The 14,178-nt window shown below is 43.8% G+C and overlaps 1 protein-coding gene across 1 annotated transcript in view; it reads left to right on the top strand.

The window, feature by feature from the left end:
- The first annotated feature begins 1,020 nt into the window (after positions 1 to 1,020).
- wdr47a (WD repeat domain 47a) overlaps positions 1,021 to 14,178 on the top strand; it is a 48,436-nt gene continuing 35,278 nt past the window's right edge. Inside the window, exon 1 of the mRNA XM_039734984.1 lies at positions 1,021 to 1,190. The gene's annotated coding sequence lies outside the window, so the exon portion shown is untranslated. The remainder of the gene's footprint in view (positions 1,191 to 14,178) is intronic.

Raw genomic sequence — 14,178 nt, 5'->3', positions numbered from 1 at the left:
GGATCAGCTAGGTGATCTGATTTACATCTACGATTACAATAAATATATATTCGATAACACGTCCGGATATTATTTGGCTAACGGTATATTATCTCACTGACCCTACAGACTTAACGATCTGAAACCCAGCTCTTCATAAGCACGCCGTTTATACATTTTTTCAATCTCCATTCAATCACTTTGTCCGTTGCCGAAATTCTTATTTCAAGTGTGCTAATCCATTATCCGTTGAATTTATTGCTGCAGTACGAAGATGATCATACCCAAAACCTTTTCTATGCTTTGGTCCGTTCGAGTGACCCATGCGCTAACAATAAAAAAAATCGGTCCGCCCCCTCTCTTGATTGTTGTTATAATAGTCCGTTGTATTCTGATGACATTTTTCACGTGAATACTATCAGGATTCATAGATTGTTTAGAGGAGTTTATATGTAATGAAACGGTTACAAAAGAATTAAGGGGGTGAAATGAATAATATAAAGCTATTCCGCGTCCAGTCCACGGCTAGCAAGTTCCTGCCCTTGTACCCACTGTTGCTAGGATTGGCTCACCGGATCCCCGCAAGCCGGGCAGTAAATGCTGCGTGATGTGGACGTTTGGAAGAGTAAATGGCACCGGCCTGCTTTAAATGACCAGATATTAGCTCGCCAACCTTGTCGCTCAGCTCTACTTTGGCTGTCCACTAGAAGGTATTTCGACTGGAAGACAGGCATCGGGAAGTCCTGTGGGCGGTTTGTGCACTCGGTGAACCGTTTCGAAGTTTCCAGTTAAAGACAGAATTCCTCTTTTCTCCAACTTTAAAGATTACTCGTTATTTTTACCACGTCGTAACTCACATTTCCGCATTTCTCTTCCTTATATTCACAGTACACGTTCGCGTCAGTTTAGCGTTTCAACCTTCTGGTGCACCTTCTCGAGAAGGCAGTTCGATAGACAGCCGCGGGGCCTCATGCTAGCCGGCTGAGGCTTACTCGCCGCTGATTGGCTTAGAGCCGCGAGCCGCTTGACAACCGGAGAGTCGTTTTCAGCAGACAGCAGGGTGGGAGGAGACAACAACAGAAAACAAGGGAGAAGCGGAGCTGGAGTCTGTGGGGGGAAAGGGGGAATTAGGTGGATTTAAAATTATAGCGTGGCAGTGGAAAAGGAAGAGGATCAACATCTGCGATCCATGAGTTTGTAGGAGTGACGAGGTGAGCTTTAAAGGGCGTATACGCGATGCGCAGAAACGGGGGATGCTGCACCTCGGTGTCTGCTGTCACGGCGCTACGGTTCTGCGATGCGGGTGCGGACGCCGACCCTCCCGAACGGCCAGCATGGGTTGATATATCGTTTCTAGTTCGTCAGGGCGTTAATTTCACCACTTTGTATGTAAGGTTGTGTTTTACTGTTTATCCAAGAAGCTCGTTTTGTGTGAAGCGGCAATTGCACCGTAGCATAAAGGCGCACATTTAAAGCTAAAGAATACGGCATTCATCATTTTCTCAGCACGTAAGGTCTATAATTAGCACCGCCCTAGTAATTTGTCATCGGAGTATTTCTGGTCGACAGTTTGGGGTAGTGGTTCTTAGTGAAGACACCCTGCCAAATCCGGGTAGCCGTTAAGATTCAATGGGAAACTGCGCAGTGAAGGCTTTGCCGCTTTCCTGCCAAATAATGAGACTCCTCCTGTCATTTGGGAGGGGTGGAGGATCTTAACAAAGAGTCCGATGGGGGACCATTTTGCTGCACCCCATCATAGTATGAAGAAGTATTAGATTTCGGTCTGCAGCCCTTTCAGATTTAATATGATCTGTGTTTAAACGGTGGAGTTAGTAGTTGTTAACTATAACTATGTTGGAGTTTTTAATTATCCTCCCCATAAAGGTTGGATGGTTGTACCACTGTAAGAATAGAATCACTGCATCCTCAAATACACATGTACCACACAATTCTGAAACAAGTAAATGCACTGTGGGTAGATAGACACATAGACAGACAGAACTTTATTGGTGCTCTGTTTTTGAAACAAATCACAGGGAGTTTAAAAACTATTCAGTATTTACAATAATCACGATTATTATTATTGTTGTTATTATTATGTAGTGCATTTGGCAGATGCCTTTATTCAGTTAAACTAAAAATGAGGACATAATATACAACTTTTTATATTTATTTGGGGTACAGGTGGGTTAAGTGACTTGCCCACGCTCCCTTGAAATGTTCTGACTGTAAGGTTTAAAAAACACGTCACTGTGACTGGTCTTACGTCTTTCATCCTTATCTTCAGCCCCAGTAACTCTACTGGAGGACTTCTTTTGTGATTACTAATAATATTGTTTTATATATATATAGTGACATAATGTGAAGTTGGAGTTGTGGTTCAGTACTGATAGAGTTATCTTTTTCTTTATCTGTACATTAACTAGTACTAACTGTAAATGGTATATATATGCTAATCGATGGTTTAACTATGCACTTTACATTTTTTTTCTTCATCTAACACATTATTCTGAACAAACTACAGTCATGTGAAAACATTAGGACACCCTTTGAAAGCATGTGGTTTTTGTAACATTTTTAATAAATGGTTATTTCATCTCCGTTTCAACAATACAGAGAGATTAAAGTAATCCAACTAAACAAAGAAAACTGAAGAAAAGTCTTTTCAAGATCTTCTGTAAATGTCATTCTACAAAAATGCCTATTCTAACTGAGGAAAAGATAGGACACCCTTGCCCCTAATAGCGAGTGTTACCTCCTTTGGCTGAAATAACTGCAGTGAGGCGGTTCTTGTAGCCATCTACCAGTCTTCGACATCGGTCTGAGGAAATTTTACCCCACTCCTCAATGCAGAACTTTTTCAGCTGTGAGATGTTTGAGGGTTTCTTGCACGCACAGCCCTTTTCAAGTCACCCACAGCATCTCAATGGGATTCAAATCTGGACTTTGACTTGGCCATTCCAGGACTCTCCATTTCTTCTTTTCAGCCAATCTTTGGTTGATTTACTAGTATGTTTTGGGTCATTGTCATGTTGCATGGTCCAGTTCCGCTTCAGCTTTAATTTTCTAACTGATGGTCTCACATGTTCTTCAAGCACCTTCTGATACACAGTAGAATTCATCGTGGATTCTATGATGGTGAGCTGACCAGGTCCTGCTGCAGCAAAGCAGCCCCAAACCATGACACTTCCACCTCCATGCTTCACAGTTGGTATGAGGTTCTTTTCTTGGAATGCTGTGTTTGGTTTCGCCAAACATGTCCTCTGCTGTTGTGTCCAAATAATTCAATTTTGGACTCATCTGTCCAAAGAACATTATTCCAGAAGTCCTGGTCTTTGTCAACTTTATCTCTGGCAAATGTCAGTCTGGCCTCAATGTTTCTCTTGGAAAGCAAAGGTTTCCTCCTTGCACACCTCCCATGCAAGTTAAACTTGTACAGTCTCTTTCTGATTGTAGAGGCATGTACTTCTACATCAACAGTAGCCAGAGCCTGCTGTAGTTCTCGAGATGACACTTTAGGGTTTTGGAGACCTCTTTTAGCATCTTGCGGTCTGCTCTTGGGGTGAACTTGCTGGGGCGACCAGTCCTGGGCATGTTGGCAGTTGTTTTGAAAGCCCTCCACTTGTAGACTATCTTCCGGACAGTGGAATGGCTGATTTCAAAATCTTTTGAGATCTTTTAAATCCCTTCCCAGACTCATAGGCTGCTACAATCTTTTTTCTGAAGTCCTCTGACAGCTCTTTTGTTCTCACCATGGTGCTCACTCTCACTTCAACAGTCAGGAGCACACCAAACTAAATGTCTGAGGTTTAAATAGGGCAAGCCTCATTCAACATGCAGAGTAACGATCTACTAATTATGTGCACCTGGTGTGATATACCTGTGTGAGATCTGAGCCAATTTAAGAGGGAATACATGTGAGGGTGTCCTATCTTTTTCCTCAGTTAGAATAGGCATTTTTGTAGAATGACATTTACAGAAGATCTTGAAAAGACTTTTCTTCAGTTTTCTTTGTTTAGTTGGATTACTTTAATCTCTGTATTGTTGAAACGGAGATGAAATAACCATTTATTAAAATGTTACAAAAACCACATGCTTTCAAAGGGTGTCCTAATGTTTTCACATGACTGTATATACTGCCATGCTTTATTTTATCAATGAAGGTAGCGCAGTGGAACATTGTGCGCTATATTATGTGATTTACAATGGGGTACAGCAGAGCTTATGGTGATAAACACTCAGTGATAGTTTAATAACAATAAGAATACATTTTATATATGATACAATTTTTAACCCAAGGTGCTATAAGGCATAACAAAAAGTAGAATAAGAAGTATAAACTATGTAGTAAATGACAAAATTAAAAACAATATGTAAAATGCATCCATCCATCCATCCTCTTCCGCTTATCCGAGGTCGGGTCGGGGCAGCAGCTTAAGCAGAGGCCCAGACTTCCCTCTCCCGGCCACTTCTTGGGAGAATCCCAAGGCGTTCCCAGGCCAGCCGGAGACATAGTCCCTCCAGCTGTCCTGGGTCTTCCCGGGCCTCCTCCCGTTGGACGTGCCCGAACACCTCACCAGGGAGGCGTCCAGGAGGCATCCTGATCAGATGCCCGAGCCACCTCATCTGACTCCTCTCGATGCGGAGGAGCAGGCTCTACTCTGAGCCCTCCCGGATGACTGAGCTTCTCACCCTATCTTTAAGGGAAAGCCCAGACACCCTGCGGAGGAAACTCATTTCAGCGCTTGTATTAGCGATCTCGCTCTTTCGTCACTACCCATAGCTCATGACCATAGGTGAGGGTAGGACGTAGATCGACTGGTAAATTGAGAGCTTTGCCTTACGGCTCAGCTCCTTTTCACCACGACAGACCGATGCAGAGCCCGCATCACGCGGATGCGCACCGATCCGCCTGTCATCTCACGCTCCATTCTTCCCTCACTCGTGAACAAGACCCGAGATACTTGAACTCCTCCACTTGGGGCAGGATCTCCCCAACCCTGAGAGGGCACTCCACCCTTTTCCGCTGAGGACCATGTCTCGGATTTGGAGGTGCTGATTCTCATCCCAGCCGCTTCACACTCAGCTGCGAACCGATCCAGAGAGAGCTGAAGATCACGGCCTGATGAAGCAAACAGGACAACATCATCTGCAAAAGCAGTGACCCAATCCTGAGTCCACCAAACCGACCCCTTCAACACCCTGGTTGCGCCTAGAAATTCTGTCCATAAAAGTTATGAACAGAATCGGTGACAAAGGGCAGCCCTGGCGGAGTCCAACTCTCACTGGAAACGGGCTCGACTTACTGCCGGCAATGCGGACCAAGCTCTGACACCGGTTGTACAGAGACCGAACAGCTCTTATCAGGGGGTCCGTACCCCATACTCCCGAGCACCCCCACAGGATTCCCGAGGGACACGGTCAATGCCTTTTCCAAGTCCACAAAACACATGTAGACCTGGTGGGCAAACTCCCATGCACCCTCCAGGACTCTGCTAAGGGTGAAGAGCTGGTCCACTGTTCGCGACCAGGACTAAAACCACACTGTTCCTCCTGAATCCGAGGTTCACTATCCGACGGACCCTCCTCTCCAGAACCCCTGAATAGACTTTTCCAGGGAGGCTGAGGAGTGTGATCCCTCTATAGTTGGAACACACCCTCCGGTCCCCTTTTTAAAGAGGGGACCACCACCCCGTCTGCCAATCCAGAGGCACTGTCCCGATGTCCATGCGATGTTGCAGAGACGTGTCAACCAAGACAGTCCTACAACATCCAGAGCCTTAAGGAACTCGGCGATCTCATCCACCCCGGGCCCTGCCACCAAGGAGTTTTTGACCACCTCGGTGACTTCAGTCCCAGAGATGGGAGAGCCCACCTCAGAGTCCCCAGGCTCTGCTTCCTCATTGGAAGGCATGTTAGTGGGATTGAGGAGGTCTTGAAGTACTCCCCCACCGACCCACGTCGAAGTGAGGTCAGCAGCGCACCATCCCCACCATATATGGTGTTGACACTGCACTGCTTCCCTCCTGAGACGCGGACGGTGGACCAGAATCTCCTCGAAGCCGTCCAAAGTCGCTCTCCATGGCCTCTCCAAACTCCTCCCATGCCCGAAGTTTTGCCTCAGCAACAACGAAGCCGTTCCGCTTGGCCTGCCGGTACCTATCAGCTGCCTCCAGAGACCCACAGGACAAAAAGTCCTATAGGACTCCTTCTTCAGCTTGACGGCATCCTCACGCCGGTGTCCACCAACGGGTTGGGGATTGCCGCCACGACAGGCACCACCACCTTGCGGCCACAGCTCCGTCAGCCGCCTCAACAATAGAGGCACGGAACATGGCCCATTCGACTCAATGTCCCCACCTCCCTCGGGGCGTGGTTGAAGTTCTGCCGAGGTGGGAGTTGAAGCTACTTCTGACAGGGGACTCTGCCAGCCGCTCCCAGCAGACCCTCACAACACGCTTGGGCCTACCAGGTCTGACCGCATCTTCCCCACCATCGAAGCCAACTCACCACCAGGTGGTGATCAGTTGACAGCTCCGCCCCTCTTCACCCGAAAGTGTCCAAGACATATGGCCGTAAGTCCGACGACGACCACAAAGTCGATCATCGACCTGAGGCCTAGGGTGTCCTGGTGCCAAGTGCACATATGAACACCCTTATGCTTGAACATGGTGTTCGTTATGGACAATCCGTGACGAGCACAGAAGTCCAATAACAAAACACCGCCTGGGTTCAGATCGGGGGGGCCATTCCTCCCAATCACGCCCTTCCAGGTCTCACTGTCATTGCCCACGTGAGCATTGAAGTCTCCCAGCAAAACGAGGGAATCCCAGAAGGTATGCCCTCTAGCACCCCTCCAGAGACTCCAAAAGGGTGGATACTCCAAACTGCTGTTCGGGCATACGCACAAACAACAGTCAGGACCCTTCCCCACCCGGCGGAGGGAGGCCACCCTCTCGCCCACCGGGTAAACCCCAATGCACAGGCTCCAAGTCGGGGCAATAAGTATGCCCACACCTGCTCGGCCTCTCACCGGGGCAACTCCAGAGTGGTAGAGAGTCCAGCCCTCTCAAGGAGATAGCGGAACCTCTCAACCTCACGCACTAGCTCAGGCTCCTTCCCTTCAGAGAGGTGACATTCCACGTTCCAAGAGCCAGTTTCTGTAGCCGAGGATCAGACCGCAAAGGTCCCGCCGCCACCACCCAACTCACACTGCACCTGACCTCCTTGGCCCCTCCCATAGGTGGTGAGCCCATGGGAAGATATGTAAAATACAGTAAAATAGATACTTTATTAATCCCAAGGGGAAATTCACATAATCCAACAGCAGTATACTGATACAAAAAAAAAATATATTAAATTAAAGAGTAATAAAAATACAGGTAAAAACAGACAATAACTTTGAATAATGTTAGCGTTTACCCCCCCTGGTGGAGTTGAAGAGTCGCATAGTGTGGGGAGGAACGATCTCCTCAGTCTGTCAGTAGAGCAGGACAGTGACAGCAGTCTGTCGCTGAAGCTGCTCCTCTGTCTGGAGATGATCCTGTTCAGTGGATGCGGTGGATTCTCCATGACTGACAGGAGCCTGCTTAGCGCCTGTTGCTCTGCCACGGATGTCAAACTGTCCAGCTCCATGCCTACAATAGAGCCTGCCTTCCGCACCAGTTTGTCCAGGCATGAGGCGTCCTTCTTCTTTATGTTGCCTCTCCAGCACACCACCGCGTAGAAGAGGGCACTCATCACAACCATCTGGTAGAACATCTGCAGCATCTTATTGCAGATGTTGAAGGACGCCAGCCTTCTAAGAAAGTATAGCCGACTCTGTCCTCTCTTGCACAGAGCATCAGTATTGGCAGTCCAGTCCAATTTATCATCCAGCTGCACTCCCAGGTATTTATAGGTCTGCACCCTCTGCACACAGTCACCTCTGATGATCACGGGGTCCATGAGGGGCCTGGGCCTCCTAAAATCCACCACCAGCTCCTTGGTTTTACTGGTGTTCAGGTGTAAGTGGTTTGAGTCGCACCATTTAACAAAGTCCTTGATTAGGTTCCTATACTCCTCCTCCTGCCCACTCCTAATGCAGCCCACGATAGCATTGTCATCAGTGAACTTTTGCACGTGGCAGGACTCTGAGTTGTATTGGAAGTCTGATGTATGTTGGCTGAACAGGACCGGAGAAAGTACAGTCATCTGCGGCGATCCTGTGTTGCTGACCACAATGTCAGACCTGCAGTTCCCGAGACGCACATACTGAGGTCTGTCTGTAAGATAGTTCACGATCCATGCCACCAGGTGTGAATCTACTCCCATCTCTGTCAGCTTGTCCCTAAGGAGCAGAGGTTGGATGGTGTTGAAGGCACTAGAGAAGTCCAGAAACATAATTCTTACAACACCACTACCTCTGTCCAAGTGGGAGAGGGATCGGTGTAGCATGTAGATGATGGCATCCTCCGCTCCCACCTTCTCCTGGTATGCGAACTGCAGAGGATCGAGGGTGGTGGACCTGTGGCCTCAGGTGGTGAAGCAGCAGCCGCTCCATGGTCTTCATCAGATGTGAAGTCAGAGCGACAGGCTGGAAGTCATTCAGCTCACTAGGACGTGATACCTTTGGGACTGGGGTGATGCAAGATGTTTTCCAAAGCTTCGGGACTCTCCCCTATTACAGGCTCAGGTTGAAGATTTGCTGTAGAGGACTCCCAAGCTCCAACGCACAGGCCTTCAGCAGTCGTGGCGATACTCCATCTGGACCCGCTGCTTTGCTGGCACAAAGTCTTTTCAGCTCTCTGCTCACCTGGGCTGCTGTAATTGTGGGTGGGGATGTCTCACCTATGCTGGTATCAGAAGGCTTGGTGGAGGGTGCAGTACTCAGAGGTGAGAGTGGGTTAGGGTGGTCAAACCTGTTAAAAAAGTTGTTCATTTGGTTTGATCTTTTCATGTCTCTCTTGATGGTGGCACCCCGCTTCCCTCACTTCCTTCATGCTGTTATTCTGCAACTTCTGCTCCAACTTTCTCCTGTAAAATTAAAATTTTATTCAAACTAAATACGATAATGCAACATACATAATAAGATGATCCAAAGAAAATTCAAGTCAAAGAAAATAAAACCTAAAAGCTGTTAAAATCTTTAAAAGTTATGTAGAATGCATGTGTTTTCAGAAGTTTCTTAAAGCAGTCAAGTCTCAGGGTGTTTCTAGCATCTACTGAGCCATTAGAATGCAGAGAGTGCGAGAGTGTTTGAGGACTGGCAGAGTCACAGTTGTAATGAGGAGCTGTGCCGTGGACTACTTTGTATGCAAAAATAAGAGATTTAAATGTAATGCATTCATGCACAGGGAGTCAGTGTAAATGTGAGAGAACAGGCGTGATGTATGAGTAAGAACCTGAGTGCACCGTTTTGCACATAGATAGGACTTTGTCTCCAGAGGAAACTTTAGCTTTTTACATGCTGGAGCTTCTCAAGAGAATTTCCTGGTAGACTGAAGAAAATTACACTAGAGTAATCTAAATGATAGGTGATAATGGCATGAAGTATTATAAGGATTGAAGAAGGACATTTTGGTAATGTTTTAATGTGTGCTTCAAATGTGAGCTGGCTCTCAAAGATTCCTTAATATTATCAACAGATAGAATACAATTATTTATATTTCTTTTTATTGATGAATGAGTACCTATTAAACTAACTCTTTGAACATTTTAGTTGATGAAAATTTTGTTGTATCCATGACTTTATTTATTGAGATTATTGGTAAGGAGATTAAAGATGAAATAAATAAATGTATGCGCCCTGTGTAGGTTGGAATTGGCTCCAGCAGACCCCTGTGACCTGGTAGTTAGGATACAGGGGGTTGGATAATGGATGGGTGGATAAATACATGTAGTTTTCTTTTTACACTAGTATAGATTTGTGTGTCTACATGACAATGATAACTGAAGATGTATTTCCTTATGATTTGGATAACATTCATACAGTATACTGATCAGATTAGTCCTCAGAACTGAACCCTGAGGGACAACATGAACTGGGGCAGACAGAGATTTGTTATTACCCATAAGAATAAAAACTACTCGCGGGCTGATAAATATGGCTTAAACCAGTCAAGCACTGTACCAGATAGTTCAAGCCACTTTTCCATAGTTTAGCAAAGATACACCATAGTGGTGCATGCTAAATTATGATACTTCAGACTATAATATTTGTTTTGCTCACTTGTAATGCTGGACAAAATAGGATGGAATATAATCCTTTATCTTATTGCAAGGTATTCAAAGTCATCCTTTTATCTATTTCATGTGATTGTGTTGCCCTTCCTGCTATCATCAAGTGCAGATAAAGCATCTGTCAGTTGCACAGCACATTCACTCCGCGCATGGCAGAGTCATTTTAGAATTGCCAATTACTTTAATATGCATGTCTGTTGAGTTTGACGGAGAACCTGCAAACTCCACTGTGCCTGGGCTGGAAATTGGAAAAACTCAGGACATGGGACAAATTCGTGTGCATACAGGCACTCTGCAGTGAGAACAAATGTAAAATGATAACACACAATGTAGTAGTTTACGTCATAATGTACAGTTTAAAACGTAACTTCTGTTGTTTTAATTAAAATAATGCACCTGCCACTTTCAAAAAGTGGCTTTATATCCAAGTGAAGGCGCTGTTTCTGTTGAGCTGTGTCACGCATCCACTTGTTGCTTTGTATTATTATGTGATCTGAAGAGACCATTGCTTGTAAACAAACTTAATATGGTATGTCACTTAAATGAAAATCTAAACCTGGCATAATCCAAATCCTTCAAGTAACTAAAAAAGGTTGAAATGTCCACTCCAACGTGTATCAAAATAGTGTTCTTATAAATGGCTTAGCTCTTTTATGGCTCTGTAATGGTTGTATTTGGCTACCTTTGTTTTTTTTAAGTTGCTTTCAATAAAAGTGACTTAATATTAAAGTCATTTGTATAGTTGGTGAAGTCTGAAAGGTATTTGTATAGTTTGTGAAGTCAGATCTATTAGGCATGAAAAAAGTGTGCACATTGCTGAGCAATAAGCCTTTTAACAGGAGAAATCTGAGTCAGCGAAGCTCCCATCCCCAACTAATCCAAGCTTTTTAATTGCTGTCCTAGTTATGTCCTGATTCTCTAGTTATGCTACAACCATGAATATTCATTGTAAAGGTTTTTGTTGCATTCATTGAAAAATGACCACACAGTCCACATGAACAAATAATGTATGTTTTGGCAGACAGTGTGACCTGATGTCTAAAGTATTGGCATGTAAACCACAATCACTGACTCGCTGCATGATCCTGAACAAATTATTTAACATGTCGGTACTCGCCCTACATAAATATGGAAACAGCTGTGTTATGCATGTGTGATTTGTAAATTAATAAAGATAAAAGCACCTGCTAAATAAATATGTATTTTTTTAATTAGGTCAGTTCTTATACTGTATAATATATACTCGGACTTATCAGCATAGAATTCTGTACTCCAATGGCAAATGCAATATAGTCAGGAAAATAACAAAAAATGACATGCAACTAAACTACAAATTATAATGATGAAAACACCACAAAAAATACATACAAGAAAATATAGCCACATTTTTAACTCCAATAAGCCTTCCTCTGTTGTTAGACCCAAGTTGTACTGCCATGGGTCTCCTCACTCTGTAATAGTTTAATTAAATAACTGTTGTTTTAATTTTAGGTTAGCGCAGTGGCATATGAATTGGCCATGCTGGGTTCAAACCACAGTCTGTATGGAGTTTACATGTTCTCTCTGTATCTGCATAGATTTTCTCCAATTATGCCAGTGTCCTCTCCGATCTTAAAGATGTGCTTTTTAAGTTGCTTGGTAATTTTATATTGCCTGAGCTGGGATGTGTGAGAATGTGCCCTGCAATGGACTTCCCCACCATGGTTGTAAAATAATATGTGAAAATGCATTTATGGATGTTTAAATGAAAAGAAAATGTACAACATATCTTTAATAATAATATCTTCACTTGGAATTCTCCTGACAAGTGTACAAAATGACTAAATGAATGAATAAATGAAATGAAGGTAAAATTATGTCTGCCTACTGCCATTTGTATTTTTTGTTCATTCATTTAACTATTTTCCAAAAAATGACAGGGTTGTGGAGAGCCCTAGCTTATCTCGGGAACATTAACCATGAGACTTAATCCAATACTGAAAACAACGTTGATCTACCATATCACACCCAATCATCACACCAAGACATTTGAGGTGTTGCCAATTAATCAAAAGTGCACATCTTCAAAATGTGCCAGGAACCGGTGTAGTGGAGAAAAGTTACAAAAATTAGTGGAGCAGGAAAACTTCACACAGACAGAGGCCTAGGTCCTTGGAACTTTGAGGTGGCAGCTGGAATAACATTAAATTGCACCATCATGACATTGTCAGAATTTTTGCTAAAAGAATATTAACAGTTCTAAAAAAAAAAAAAATTACAGATTCTTTGTTTATTGAGATATATTAGTTCAACATAAAAGTAAAGATTTAGAATTGTTGAGCACTCTTTGTAAAAGCACAGTCCCTGATTTGTTTTATTTTATTTGCTGCTTTATGATAGTCAAACTTTATAAAGTGTATTTTTTTTTTTTTTGTGTAAATGGTGCTGAATTATTTCATAAGAGATGTACAGTATATTCACAATGCTACTGACTGCAATGTTAAATCTTACGCTGCATACACATTGTCAGTCAGTCAGTCATTGTCCAACCTGCTATATCCAAACAGAGTCATGGGGGGTCTGCTATAGCCAATCCTAGTCAGCACAGGGCACAAGGCAGGAACAAAACCTGGGCAGGGCGCCAGCCCACCGAAGGGCAAACACACGCACACACTAGGGACAATTTAGGATCTCCAATGCACCTAACCTGCATGGCTTTGGACTGTGGGAGGAAACCAGAGGAAACCCACACAGACACGGGGAGAGCATGCAAAAACCACACAGGGAGGCCCGGGAAGTGAACCCAGGTATCCTTACTGCGAGGCAGCAGCGCTACCACTGCACCACCGTGCCACCTTAGATACACGTTTTTTATATAATATTTTCCTATTATTATATTGATTATTTGGAATTATTTTTGTTAGCTTTTGATCAGAGACAGTTGGCAGCAAAATATATTTGCAGAAGTCTTGGCATTCATACTCCGTATCATCCACAGAAGGAGAAGCCTCTCTTCACATAGCAATCCACTTAGCTTAGTGCAGTTTTTCCCCAACATTTATTTTTAGGATGTGTAGACATTGCTATTGTGCTCCATCTATAATGTATGTGACATTAAGGATTCCTTAGTATTGTACATTTTTTAAGCAACTTCAACATTTGAACCTCATAAAACATTAATTTAGCACACTGGTAATTGCAGTCTGTAATGGCCTGAGTATTATCTTAATGCAAGGTATGTCATAAGTAGATAGAACTATAGCTTAGGCCCGTTTTATTAATGCTGTACAAGTTCAGAAGATCTAACACAGTGAACCAAAAAGAAGAGATTGCTCATCACAGGCTTCCAAGTGGGAACAAAATGTATAGAATTGTTTTAGCTTCAAAAAAATTTTTTTATCCCTTCCAAATCATGGAAGATGTGGGTTTTAGAAAGACAAGACCAGATAAAATACCAGTGGCTTTCTGGAAGAGATTAGGGGAAGTGGGGGTAGATGTATTGTGGGATCTAATGCAGAAGATCTACAAGCAAGAAAAAATACCAGCAGGTGGTAACTGGGTGGATAAAGTTGAAGTCACACAGGATATAAATCTGGAAAAGTATTATGGAGGGAAGGCTTAGGGAAAAGACGGTCATAGGTGAGGAGCAGTTTGATTTTATGTCAGGCACAGGAACGACTAATGTTGTCATAACAGCTCATAGAGAAGTGTAATGAAAAACAGAGAGGCTTGCATATGGTGTTTATTGATTTGGAGAAGGCTCATCATAGGATGCCATTTCCAGAAGTCTGGAGGTGCATGAGGGAGTAAGGAGTAGCGTAAAAGTATTTAAAGACTGTCCAGATACTGTATGTATGAGCCTGAGAGTGAAAGTTCGGGTTAGAAGCAGTGTTAGACAATGGACAACATCCCAATTAGAGCAGGTTGGCACCAGGGATCTTTTTAGGGATTAGGGATGTGTTGACTCATTTGACAAATTATGTTGTAGGAAGGAAGATG

The sequence above is a fragment of the Polypterus senegalus genome, chromosome 14 (assembly GCF_016835505.1).
Source record: "Polypterus senegalus isolate Bchr_013 chromosome 14, ASM1683550v1, whole genome shotgun sequence".
Taxonomy (NCBI): domain Eukaryota; kingdom Metazoa; phylum Chordata; class Cladistia; order Polypteriformes; family Polypteridae; genus Polypterus; species Polypterus senegalus.
The sequence above is the reverse complement of the archived record's forward strand: the minus strand, read 5'-3'. Positions and strand labels throughout refer to the sequence as shown.